This window comes from Nelumbo lutea, chromosome 4, assembly GCF_056320005.1.
Source record: "Nelumbo lutea isolate HS-2025 chromosome 4, American lotus-T2T, whole genome shotgun sequence".
Lineage (NCBI taxonomy): Eukaryota > Viridiplantae > Streptophyta > Magnoliopsida > Proteales > Nelumbonaceae > Nelumbo > Nelumbo lutea.
In genome coordinates, this window is record NC_142687.1 from 28,593,105 (window position 1) to 28,607,328 (window position 14,224).

Consider the following 14,224-nt stretch of genomic DNA (forward strand, 5'->3'; position numbering starts at 1 on the left):
TTTACCAAGAAAACCCTTTTTTTGCCCCTCAAAGTGTAATTTGTAGCTTTTTTTATATATAAAAGATAAAAAACTAAAATAGATTAATTAATAATAATTGAAAATAAACAATTAATTAGACATATAATTAAATATGTAAAATGCTGACATGGAATAATTTGACCTATTAGACACGGATGGTCGAGCTGACCCACGACCCGGAGGAAAAAACTATTCAACCTCTTCATTAGTTTTTAAAACTAGGGCTGTTCATAACAAGACCCAAACCGACCAAACTGATCAACCCGGTCTAATTCAACCCAAGTTGGCTGTTTTTTCTTCAGCACCGATTGGTTTCGGGTTACAAAAAAACATAAGCCGATGGTTTGGTTTGGTTTCGGTTTTTATGTGTGGAAACCGAAACCGAACCAACTTAGATATATATAATATATTTCAGATATTATATATATATATAGATATATATCTGATATATTTCAGTTTTAATACATATTTGTGGATTTCAGATTTATTTCAGAAATATACATATTATATATAAAATTTCTGATATATAAAATATCAGTTTTAATCCATCAAATCATTTTTAATTTCCGGACATCCAGCCCTTGCTTTGTTAGACTTGAATCCTTTGCCGTTCACACCGAAAGAATCATTCACAAAACCGACCCAAACCGATTCAAACCGACCAAATCAGTTTCGGTTTCATTTTTAGGTAAACCGACCAGGTCGAGTCGGTTAAAAAAACGCCAGTAAACCGATCCAACCCAACCCGTGAAGAGCAACCCTATTTAAAACATTGGTTTCATGCCTAGAACTTGGCCCGATCTTAAGCCATAGCCCATATGATTGGTGTAAAACCCGGTCAGGCCCGATTGATTATAACCCTCGGCTTACCACGAAGTTTCCCTCTCCATTGAATTTCCTCTTCTCGCGTGGTCTCTCTCCCTCGCCTCTCTATTGCGAAAAACCTGCAATGAACTCCACCTTCACTCTCTTCCCCTCTTTCACTCCATCTCTCCATCAACAAACCTTCACTCTCCTTCTCGCGGTTTCTCTCTGTCCATGGTCTCTTTCTATCTTTCTATCTCAACAAACCCTTGCGTAATAACTCTGTACCTATGGAGAAGAAGATAACTATGAAGAAATGCACGGTTTCTCTTTCGTTGAAACAAGTTGTGGTAAGATTACAGGAACAAATCACTTCTTATTTCCTTTATTCCCTTAAACATGGCCAATTATTTAGGGTATTTTCTGGTTTCACACTATCTAAGCCTTTTTTTTTTCACAAAACCCCATAATTACTTCTGTCATTTTGTCAAAATGATCACATCAGTTTTTCCTCATTGTAAATAACTGTTATAGTTTTATTTGATTGAAGAAGAGCACATTGGTTCTAGAAATTAGTATATTTCGAAATCTATTTTATGATTATTCATCTTCCCTGTGTAATCCAAATAAATATATCTTTATTTTTAGGTCTTGGGGCAGTTTGGAACACAACAAAGGTAAAACCAGGTTCCATTGTTGTTTTTGGCCTGGGGACTATTGGCCTTGTAGTAAGTTATCTGGAAACACCTGACTGGTATCATGATTCTCCACTGACTGCTGAGGAGACTCTAAGAGGTAGTACTTAATTATTGAGGAGACTCTAAGAGGTAGTAAATTATTGAAATATTGGTGCTTTAGAAAAAAATAAAATACAGCATTTTTGTTAAGTTTCTGTTATTTCTCAATATATATTAGTGAAAAAACTAAGAAAATTTTAAGCCATTCTTTCCTTGGATTTAGAAAAGTTTTGCAGCCTTTGTTGAGTCATTAGGACTTCAAATCGTTTTGCTCCCCGAAATGTAAAGGGTAGATACTATATAATAAATCTCATGCTTAAGAAAGGTGTATACTAGGTCAGAAAATTGTATGGATGGTGCTTTAGAAACAAGGATTGGGCAGGGATCAGTGTCTTTTGGGCTCAATTGTAAATTATACATAAGGGGGGAGAGGTAGCAAAGACTGTCCTTCTAAAGGTGTATGTAAACTTTGTATATATTTTATTTTACTGTTTTAGTTAATAAATCTGATGGTTACTTATAAAATAAGAACTATGTATAAAAATACCAATAAATTTGAAGTTCTTAATTAGCAACCAATGCTAAGACTAAGGAAGCAAAAGTTTAGGCAATGTGGGAAATTAATATAAATTTTGAGAACACAAGAGAGGATAGATAGATGGGTCCAGGATAGATTGTAACTTGTAACTTTTAAGGTTTGAAGCTGACATGGATAAACCATTGGTGCTGCCAATCTTAAGGAACCCCAACTAGATAGATGTTTTGGATTTGATTAAATCAACCTTCCACTTGGCACGATTATAGCTTTACATTAATGACTTAAGAAATTTATTGGTTAACAACTACTGAAGGAACATGGCAGCAAGAGAGATCCAAAGCTCTGTATCACTTTCTATTTTTAATTGAGTGACTTGGGCCAACAACCCAATTGGTTGAGTGATTTTTCTTAATCCAGCTTCCTTGGCAGTATTGCATTTGGCAATTTCGTCATCAATTATGCACACTCTTCTCAAATGCATACATTGGTACTTGGTGAAAATGGCATACTACCTTTTTTATTAGAAAATTTCATGTGCATGGAATTAGTCTTCACATCTGTATCATTCCTAGAGATCTATTGTCAGTGGTTTGTCTTAATCCAATTAGCTACTATCCTTTGGAGGATAATCATAAAGTGATGTGCAGCCTCATATAATCTATAAAATATAACTGATTTGATTTGACGGTGGCCCATTTAGAATGACTCAGATGATCCATATTGATTGATAACCATACCTCCAACTCCATATGGCCCTAATATAAGGGGTGCGGGGTTCTACCCCTGATGTAAAGGGTGCTCTGGATTTTTCTTTGATCTTAATTTTAATCAGATTTTCTCATTATTCATAAAAATATATATATTTCTCTCCCCATTGTAAACAGTTTAGAAAGCATAGACGAGAACATGCATATTCTAGAACTCATGGTTTCTATGCTGATTTCTTCATTATACATCTATTACACATTTTTAGAACTAAAATAAATATTGACTCAAAATATTTGAACCAAGAAGCAAATCCCTTGTCACTTACAACAATTATTAATATATTAATTAAAAGCTGTCTCTTTATAACTCAAACATTGTTGGATATTTGATAAGTGGGTATTATGTGGAAATTTTAAGGAGAAAATTAAATATGAAGCAACAAAACATAGATTTAGTTGTTGGTATGGTCACTTAGCACCCCTCCAAGTAGGAGGTGTGGAAGCAAATCCACAAAACGGTTGTCCATGTTATGGCTAGTAGGAATCACATGCACCCTGCTCTGCCCCATCCCTTGATTGGCTCCAAGCTTAGCTGAGTGTAGCATTTATGGACTAAGACCTACTTAGCCAAGCTTGATTGAAGTCAATGACTTGATTACACAAATTGCAAAAGATGGAATACTAGATTAATTAGTAAGCAATTTTTTTTTTTTTGTCAAATGTAGTATCAAAGATTCTTGATATAAACCTAACAAACTTTAGTCGGGAGGATAAGTTAAGGTCAAAATATATATAGCTAAGCTTCAATTGGATGGAGCCCTATTTCTCTTGAGATCTATGCCTTTAATTTTTATCTTCTCTGGAGTCTTGCCTACTAGCACTTCAACAAATTTTTTTCTAGAAGTTTTAAAGCATTAGCTCTTATGGCACTTTGAGGAACCAAATGTGAGCACCTAGTTACGGTAGGTCTTCATGACACTTCTCTTTTAGTTTCTAGTGTTGGTAGGTTCTTCATTTTACTTGAGAAATAATTGGTTGCATTTCAAAGATGGCTTACAAATTGTATTTATTTATTTTTACAAAATAATAACTATAAGTTGACAAGATTTTTTGAGTTAATTTTGCAATTTGTTTGTATTATGAATTGTTTGAGTGGTAAATTCATAAAACCACTTCATGGAATTCTAATACTTTCTTGTTATATTTTTATAGGTTGAACTGAAGGAGCAACTATAGATGCTTGGATGGAGACATGTTAGATCAGATTTTCAAATGTTAATTGTAGATTAATCTCTTCAAGCAGTTTGAAATTTATAATGTATTTTGAACCTATGGATGTATGCAAATTGTACTTGAGATGTAACTTTTTTACTTTTTATAATGGAATTTCTATTATTAGAAATTTGTGTGAAGGTTTTATGTAATGTACGAATGGACCTATGCCCCACAGATGGTGCCCCATAAGCACATTTCAGTGTGCATTGGGAACATCTCACTTGCTTGTCGTTGGGACATGCTCCCAATACATGGTTGGGATGTGCTGTGGAGCATAGATGTGAATTCCATGTTTCTACTATATATAAGAAATGATTCAGGTTTTCTATATTTAAATTTAACAAATATATAATATTTCTTAAAAATATAAGCTATGGTAGCGATCTTAATTGCCATTATAGGTCTCAAAAAAATACCACCATAAGTTTGCAACAATGGTTGGGATATAGTTATAGTAGCAGTTTTATGATCTATACCGCCACTATATCCTGGCTTTTGCTACAAATGCCTTCAAAATCCGTAACTAAAGATTAATATGGGCTATAACATTTAGCTACAGATACTACAGAATCCGTAGCTATAGGTATTTTTTTTCTCTACTTCTATTGTGGTATAGCTACGGCCACCTTCGAAATCCGTAGCTAAAGGTTATAGCTACAGATACTACAGAATCCGTAGCTATAGGCATTTTTTTTTCTCTACTATTGTGGTATAGCTACGGCCACCTTCAAAATCCGTAGCTAAAGGTTATCACATTATAGAACATCTAGCTACGGGCAACATAGAAACCGTATCTATAGGTGGTTTTAGCTACATTTTTTGTCTGTAGCTATAGATATTAATAGTTGTGATCTTGGATTTTAGCTACGAATAATAACCGTAGCTAAAGGCAATTTTTAGCTATGGATCTTACCATCTGTAGTTATAACCTATACCACGCGAACATCACAGACGGTTTTCTATCCGTAGCAAGACCGTATATAGGTCTATAGCTACGGTTTTTTAGACTTGTAGCTACGGTTTTGTCTGTAGCTAAATGTCTACTTTCTTGTAGTGCAATCCTCCTCAGAATTGTTTTATTGATTTCGCAAATATATTTATACCCACTCCTCTATAAACACCCTTTTTCCATTGAATCGGGAATTTTTCCCCTTGGTACTGGCCCGAACTATACTATTGGATATATAGAAATTTTGAGGCGGACTGAATTCAAATTACTCGTTATTATAAAAGGTGGCATTTAATGCATTGTTTTATTAAACGACAAAAGCAATGCCGTAAGACTCCGACCTGACATAAAACTAAGGTGTAAAGTGGTTTGTATCGCCCTCTTTGGTGAAAATTATGGGGGTTGGCCCGGCACGGCTCATGACCCAGGCCCGTGCTGTGTCGTAGGCCTATTGGGCTTGGGCCGAATCATATTAGATTGATTTTTTTGATTTTTTTTAATTTTTGATTTAGAAAAGTAAAAGTGTAAAACTAAAATATTTAACTTTCCTTTGAACTTTGGGAACTATTTGAAAAATTAAGAAATGAGAAATCTAATTTATCTAACACATAAATAAAAAAAAGTACTTAACCAAATAAGAATGATGGAATAACAAATTGGAAGAAAAATAGGAATTTTATTTCATTTAAATTCGAATGATACAAATTACAAATACAATGATTGTTAAAAAAATAGCAAATAAATTAAATAAAATTAAAAAATTTACAATAATTTGAAAAAAAAAATTCTATACAACTAATCAACTTCATGAATCATGATTTCATCATCTGCATCAGGTGAAAAATCCGATGTAGTATCATGCCCTCTGTCTTGTAATCTATCTTCTGCATCTAGAAAATCCTTAAAGTAAATGCACATCTCTATACTTTCATCATTCATGCATATTTTCTTGTCGTCCAACACTCTGGTACTTGCACTAAAACAAGACTCCAATGGAATTATAGACACCGGAGGGGTTAATAGATCACGTGCCATGGGCAAGAACTAGGTAATTTTTTGAATGTTCACTCCACCAGGCTAAAATATCAAAATTATTTATTCCCTCACCTAAATTAGAAAAATTTGCTTGTAGATAAAAATTAAGTTCAGTAAATAAACTTGTTGTAGAAGTAGCAGATTTCTACTTTCTACTTATTAAATAAAATAATTTTTCTCTTGTACTTTTGGGCTTAAGATCAAAAGTAGAAGATGCTGTACAAGTTGTAGGAATATTTCCTACTGCTTCAGATTCATATAAACTGTACATGTCAAATAACAAATTATTAATTTCTTCTTTTTTATTTCCAATTTCAATATTCATATTTTTACAATATGTTTCAAGTAAAATATTTAAACCATATTTTCTAATCTTAGGGTCTAATATTGTAGCTAAACAATAAAAGGGAGAAATGTTCTCCCAATATTTTTTAAATATTGTTTTTCATTATTTTCACAATACATTTAAATTATGAATTATTTCTATATTTTTCAAAACAATCACTAATTACCATTAATTGGTAAGGTAAATTACAACTAATTGGATAATAAATACCTATTAATTCATTAGTTGCATCATAAAAATATTTTAAAAAATCTTTTATACAAACTACCATTTCCCAATCTTCCTCAAATATAATATCATTAGGCATTTCCGCATTATAAAAACCAGTAAGATTTTGTTTATGAGAAATACAACTTTCTAACATAGCATAGGTAGAATTCCACCTATGTTTTACATCCAATATAAAATGTTTATATTTTAAACCATAATTTTGACATAAATATTTAAATTATTGTTTTCTTGCCCTCGAACTTTTAAAATATATAATACAATTTCTAATTTTAGAAATATGAGTACAAATAATATTTAAGGCATCTTGAATACATAAATTTAAGATGTGACATGCACATCTGATATGAAATAATTTACCATTTAAACATGATTTTTATTGAGATTTTAAAATATTTATTGCAAAATCATTATTGCTGGCATTATCAAAACTAATAGAAAATAATTTATTTTCCATTTCATAAGGATGTAAAGTATTTAAAATGCTTGCAGCAATAACTGGGCCAGTATCTGGCCATTCAAGCTTATTAAACTTAAAATTCTTTTATTTAAAGCTAATTTTCATCAATAAAATGGCCAGTAACACAAATACAACTTATGTTAAATTTAGATGTCTAAACATCAGAAGTAATTGCAACTTTAGAAATAAGATTTAATAACAAATAAATTAAATTTTGTTTATATGAATAAAAAATTTTTAAAGGATCCGATCTAATAGTATTCCTAAAAACTTTTTATATTGTGGATTTATAGAATTATACAACCATTTTTCAAGCTTAGTGTCTTTAGCTAACATAAATGGTTGTTCTGCATGTATAATGTATTTTGTTAATTCTTGTCTCATTTTTTCTTGTGGATATTTAAATGTACCAAAACTTCCCCTCCCAATTTGTGTTTGTGTTGTTTCTCTTCCTTTTTTTCCTTATTCCTTTTCATGTGTGAGCAAATGTCTGCTCAAATGACCAGTACCACCAATGCTACAATAGCTAAAGTCTTTTCTACATTTTTGGCAAACTACTCTTTTTCCCTTCCCCTCAATATCCTTTCCCCTAGTATCAGTACCAGGGGTGAAAGTTTCATTTCCATCAATATCAATAGCATCAGTGCTAACACTATCATGATGCAATTGAATATCGTTAATAGTGAACATGTTAGCGAATCGGTTTTAGGAAGAACTGAACATTTTTTTTAATTCTAAAAAGATAAAAATTAATTTAATTGGACTTACCCGAATTGCCAGTTCAATATCCCAACTTGATTTCAACAGTTAAAACCTTTCAATGCCCAAGCCTTTCAAATTGAGATACTTGAGCTGGTTGAGCAAACCTTCTTTTTGTTGAAACTTCAATAAAATTGAGAATTGGAGAATCAAACAATCAGCCAATTAGAGTTACTTAGATTGCATAGAATGTATGAATATGAGAGAGAGAGAGAAGAGATTAAGACAATTGTTGAATTGGTGTGATGAGATTGGTGGAAGATATGGCTATTTATAGGAATTGAGCATAATTCAATTACCTAAAATACCAAAAAAAACTAGCTATTTTTTAGTTGTTGGGAGGGGTATTTTGGTCATTGTAAAGTTATTTATAAATTTATCCAAACCCCCCTAAACTAGTTGTTATATAGCTGTTGAGGGAGCATTTGTGTCATTTTTTCTCTCATTCATAAGCAAAATACATAAATACCCTCCTATATAGCTGTTAGGGGGGTATTTATGTAAAAAGCTCCCCAAAAAGCTGAAACTAGCCATTGGACACCCCCCCACCGGCTAGTTTTTGAACAGGCAGAGCACGGCCTTCTATGGGCCCTTTGGGCCATGTCGTGCTAGCCCGTGAACTATGAACCCTCGACTCAGCACATCACATCACGGACCATCATATCAAACCTGGCATGGCTCACAGGCTGTCGGGCCGTGCCATGCCAGGCCGGTCCAATTTCGCATCGGACTGTTTTATGATAAAACGGGGATATTGCTCACAGTTGGGTCACGCTTTTAATGGTTTCCTGGTCGGTTAGCCCGTTCAAACCATGAAAACCGTTATTTAACTGGCACACCGAGTGGTCATTGGGTTACTAGATGGACCACCACTTCAAAACGTCCAGCCCAATCTGTGTCTTACAACACTGAACAAAACTATATAGGGAAATAAAATAATTATATATACTATAGTGAGTTGCATGAACAAAAAATTGTCCTTGAATTATAAATATGAAATTAATTGCCTTTGCTTTCTTCTTTTTGTACAAAATATATAATTATATATTATTATACATAAAATAAAATGTAGAATATTTCAATTTGAACCTTTTTTAAATAATGTGCGTTAAAGTCGAACCCATCTTTGGTCTTTTATTATAATTTTTGACTTGTTGCCATTTTCTTTAAATTGAGGAATAATATTAACCAGCCAGTTGTGACATTCTAGGATTCCTGTCTTTTCTTGGGTCCAACCATATCTGTAGCCTGTAGGGCAAAGTTGTATGAACTCGTGTTGTTTATAATATATATATATATATATATATATATATATATATCATTGTTCTACTAAATTTTTCTGTTATGTCATGCATATACCTACTTAGTACTTACTAACTATAGCCCATAGTTAATCTCTTCCCACTAGGTTTAGACAGCCTGAAGCTGTTCCGCCCATAGTTTCATTGAAAGAGTGCAGTTCCGTGGTGTAGTAAGACTAAGACGGAGATGGTTGAAATCGAAGCCATGATACCAACAGACAGACAACAGACCCTTTGTGCGTGAATGTGTTGTTTTGTGCTTTATGTATATGTATGTTGTTGACTCTGTCGTCTGATCAACGTACTGGATAAGTGGATACTACTTGTAAAGAAACAAATGAAAATTTTAGTGTCTCTTTGATTTATACATCCCCCAGCTAGATGATAGCTACAGGAAAGAAAGTGTATGGTAGAAAAATTTTCAAACCATGATAATCATTAAGTCCGGCCTATATGCACTAGTACTGGACCAATCCTAACAGTAACTTGTTAATATGGAAGCCATCTTTGTGAATTGAAGGTTGGCTTGTCCGGATCGATGTTATTCTACTTAAGGCTCAGTTTGGAAGGAATACAAATTACTCTCTACTGAGCCTTAAGGTATGGGTATGGTCTCTAGCTAGCATAGCACTGTTATATATATATATATATATATATCCTTCAGTAGTGCAATGGTTATTGATGATTCCAATGTCCTGTAATATCCTGAAATTTCAGGATGTTTATTTTGGTTGTTGGGTTTGAAAATGAAAAATCAGATACCGTTTTATTGACTTGTATTTTTCAGAAGAATTGAAACGTTGTCTAACTCTGAACCCAAGGGCGATTCTATGGAAAACAAAATCAAGGAGGAGGTTATTTCTTATTTACTCGTGCGCGTATATATTTATATATTTATATTAGAGGAACACCAATTACTAAAACGTCAGAACCATTCATCGGGATTGTTGCACCTAGGGACGGACTAAAACAGATGGTCCCCTCGCTAGCTAGAACCGACTTATTTTATGTGTTTTATTTCATTCCCAATCGCAATTGAAACAGTATGGGCACGGATTTACCCTGACACAAGCCTACCTCTATCTAAACAAGCCATCCATCACTATCAAAAGTGCTTTTGGATAACCCTATTTCTAATATGTAGTTGCTTAATTTGGAGGCCTAAAAGGGTTCAAACTGATGTCTTCCACATACATCAGCTCATTATCTGGAAAACCTCAGGGAGAGAAGAAGATATGCCATGCATGATGATAGTCATGTACTGTGTGAAAGAGACGAAAAGGAAATCAAATGGATCGAGAATTAATTTGGATGAATTATCCACAAAGGCTTTTCCAATGAAACCCTCCACCCACTAGGCCAATAGGACCTGTCATTAACTTAACCTCCGCTGAGCTTTTAATAAAATTAATTAGCTAATTTTATCAACTTAACCTTGGAGGGTATCCAAAAATATTAAGTGTGGTTTTTCGCAATCAAAGGCTTTCACCTACACCCACACCCACTAGGACGTGTCATTAAGTTAACCTTCAGGTGTACTGTTTGCCTTGATTAAACTAGCATCCAATTTATCCCACTTTTACCAAACTAGACATCCGGCTTTCTAACTTTGTTTAACTTGAACTTTTTTCTTTTCCCACGAGGACAAGTATATATAGCTCCGCATATATGAGTAGAAGCTTCTTGTTTAAAGGGAAAGGAAGACTTGGGAGAAATAACTCAAAACCAAGCTTTAGTTCAATTTCTTCCCTAATAAATTTATAGATATTAAAAATGTGCATATGGGCATCTGGAATTTTATGTTACATGTAAACTCAAATTAAAAAAAAAAAAAATCTATGAAACAGTTGTAAGATGAACTATGTTACATGGAGGAGAGTGTTGGGCAAAAAATAACATATTCAAAAAACGAGTATAACAAAGATGTGAATGTTTAGATGGATGAATGGAAAAATTAGAAAGTATCAGATTAGGAATGAAATTATTCGTAAAAACCTAGGAATAGCCCTAATAAGTGATGATAAAATAAGAGAGTAGATTAACATGATTTAGTCACATGCATAGAAACAACAATTAGAAAGAGTGATATGTTACAAATTGAAAAGACTAAAAAGGATAAGGATAGACCAAAAGGGTAGTAAGAAATTAATTAAACACTGATAATTTAATAGTAGATATATGTATATATGTCTTTAAATAGATTGGATTAGTAAAGCAATAGAAGAAGAAAAAAATTGGAGCAAAGGAGCAGAAGCTCAACATTTGATCTACATCCTTGGGCAAAGGAGCAGATGCTCACTAATTAAACTGTATTATAAAGGATAGAAAACCCTAAACCCCAGTACACCTAAAGCACTCACTCTCTATGTTCAACTGAGTGCCAATACAGTAATAAATAAGAAGAAAACCAAGTCACAACCCAATAATCTAAATTAGGCCTCTCTAGTACGCCATTCTGGATCAGTAGTGCCTCATGAGAAATGTGCAATAAAAAGATTCAAAAGCTTCCCATGAAGAAAATAATGGAGCTTGTGCTTTTTTCTTGGAAAAGACACATTTCATTCACACAGCAGAAAAACTAATAATGGAACTTATGCTTCTTATCATCATCAAATTAGGCATCCTCAATATAAAGTTCTTAGTTTCTTAATTACCTGCACACTTGGTACGAAGTTGCAGGAATTATTGTCAGATGGTTTAGAGTTGTATGAAAGGAAAGAAATTAAATTAACTATTGCAAGATATTGAAAGTTGAGGATCATGCATGCATGATCGATGTTAGCAATATGCTTTATGAAATGGGTTGGGTTGGTTCCGCAGAGATAAGAAAGCAACTGCCTTTAATTAAGTAGAGATGCATTGAGAGTTGTACACTTTATTGGAGATGATGGCAGCAGCAGTCGTAGTACCTCAACCATCAAACCATGTACCAACAACGTTTAAGGCATTTTACACATATGATGAATTCGGCATGCACCTTCCAGGAACTGGCCCTAAGTTACTACTTTCAATTCTTATTACAAGTTACAACCAATACTAAGTGAAGGAGTGGGCAGAAACTCAATTGGAAGAAAATAAAATAAAATAAAATAAATCTAATTACATAGTAAGTGATGAATAAGTGATTAAGTGCGATCCGGCCGGTCTTAGCTGTTTATGACCTTGCTTCTGAACGGGGTAGCAGGGAACCTGAAATGAAGGAGATGAGGAGGTTCTGGGGGGAATCCGGCATAGCGGCTCCGAAGCTCAAGTTAGAATCCTTCAAAAGCAAGATAATACCAGATAGCGCAAAGTTTGCATACCTTGTTTGTTGGGGGCAGGGGGCTCTTATAATCACTTCGTGCACTCGCTCCGAGGCCCTTGTCAGGTTGGGTATGATTACCCTTGTGCTTGTCAATTCGGCCGTCGTCCTTTCTGCTGGGACAGAACCGTCACTGCCTAACCGTCTTTCTAACTGGAGATGGTGGTGTCAGTGGCGGTGGCAGGTGACCGTTTAGAGTGCGGCCGCCAAACGTCAGATCCTAAGTCAATCAGGTGCGGCGCCCTCGGGCACGGACTTCCTCAATGTCAGGCATGGTACGACTTGTTTGGTTTTGGTGCCCAGAAGGTGATGCGGAGTGCTGAGCGAGGCGAAGTCTTGAGCTCGGAGGTATCTATAGGGCAGGTCAGTTTGGCGAGGTGTATCCCGAACTGTTACAAGGTTGGCCAGTTCGGCGAGGTGTATCCCGAACTGTTACAAGGTTGGCCAGTTCGGCGAGGTGTATCTCGAACTGTTACAAGGTTGGCCAGTTCGGCGAGGTGTATCCCGAGCTGTTACAAGGTTGGTCAGTTCGGCGAGGTGTATCCCGAGCTATTACAAAGTTGGCCAGTTCGGATTACTCTGGTTTTGGGCCAAGGGTGAGTTCGGGCACCCCGTAGGGAGTTCGATCAGCTGGTGTCCCCTTGTTCACGCCTTAGGCTTGGCCCCTTTTGCTGAGCTGTTGTTTCTGCCACGTGTTGCGTAACAGTGAGGTCGTGCCAAATCTTCCTTCATCAATTGCCCCCCACTTCTCGCACCAAGGGTCTTGCCCTGGTGCGGGGAGTTTCACGAGGTAGTAGGTGGATTTGTCCCGTCCTTCGAATCTTGATTGCGCGAGTTACTTTTGCCAGGGTTCTTCGGTTTCCGAGAAGGCTGGAAACGTGCCTACTCATGAATGCTGATGGTTGTGACAGCGTGCGTTTTAAATTTCAAAAATTCGCGCCGCTGGGACGTGACAGCAGGTCATTCAAAAAGGCGTGCCACTGCTGTACGTGCGCGGGCGGCTGTCAGGGAGATGTGCGGTGCATCAGTTTCGGAAAGACGCGTGTCGACGCGACATCGGTTTCAAAAAGGCGTGCGTTGACGTTTCGCTTTTTTCAGAAAGACGTGCGCCAATCACGTCTCGACCTTATGGGACGTGCGGTCAGCGAAACCGTCGGATCATCTTCGATCTGCACGGTCGATTCTTGGTTACTGTAGCTATAAATAGTGGGGGACCCCAGTCGTTTTGTCACTTCTGCGGTTTGTCTACTGAGCTCGCGTCCAACTTTTCAGCTCGCGTCCAAGTTTTTTCCAGCTCGCGTCAAGGCTGGTTACATAGCCTTCAAGGTTCTTTGGCTTGTTCCAGTCTCCGGAGCCTTCAAACTTTCTTCCGGTGAGTACTTTCCTGAATCCACCTTTTCCCCAATGTCTAGCTTTGATAGCTCAGACGATTCTTCAAGTAGGGCCAACGTAGGTTCTACCAACCGAGCCGTGTCCCCCGACTGCCTCAGTGATCATGAGGTGGAACTCGAGGACTATGAACCAATAGGACGAGCCGCTTCGGGCAGTTTGGCGTCTATCTCCCGCCGAGGTCGGATGCTAGACAAGTTTGGTCCCTCGACCATGACGCCTGAGGGGCTTCAATCCATATTTATGTCTTACAACCTTCCTGGGGGGTATACATATTTTATTCCTTCGGGTAGCTTTCCTTGGGAACACGGTCCTGATGAGATCGTGACTGGAAGTTGAGCAGGGCTTCTTTTACTTTGGCCAAATATGCGATC

At 35.9% G+C, this 14,224-nt stretch overlaps 1 long non-coding RNA gene across 2 annotated transcripts; it reads left to right on the plus strand.

Annotated features, from left to right (window-relative positions):
* The first annotated feature begins 814 nt into the window (after positions 1–814).
* LOC148854841 (uncharacterized) lies at positions 815–4,209 on the plus strand. 2 transcript variants are annotated; one of them, XR_016112342.1, is made up of 3 exons: positions 868–1,175; positions 1,474–1,620; positions 4,020–4,209. It is a non-coding gene; the product is annotated as an uncharacterized LOC148854841 (long non-coding RNA). The 2 variants fall into 2 exon arrangements; XR_016112341.1 differs by lacking the exon at positions 1,474–1,620 and having other exon boundaries at positions 815–1,175.
* Positions 4,210–14,224: the final 10,015 nt, after the last annotated feature.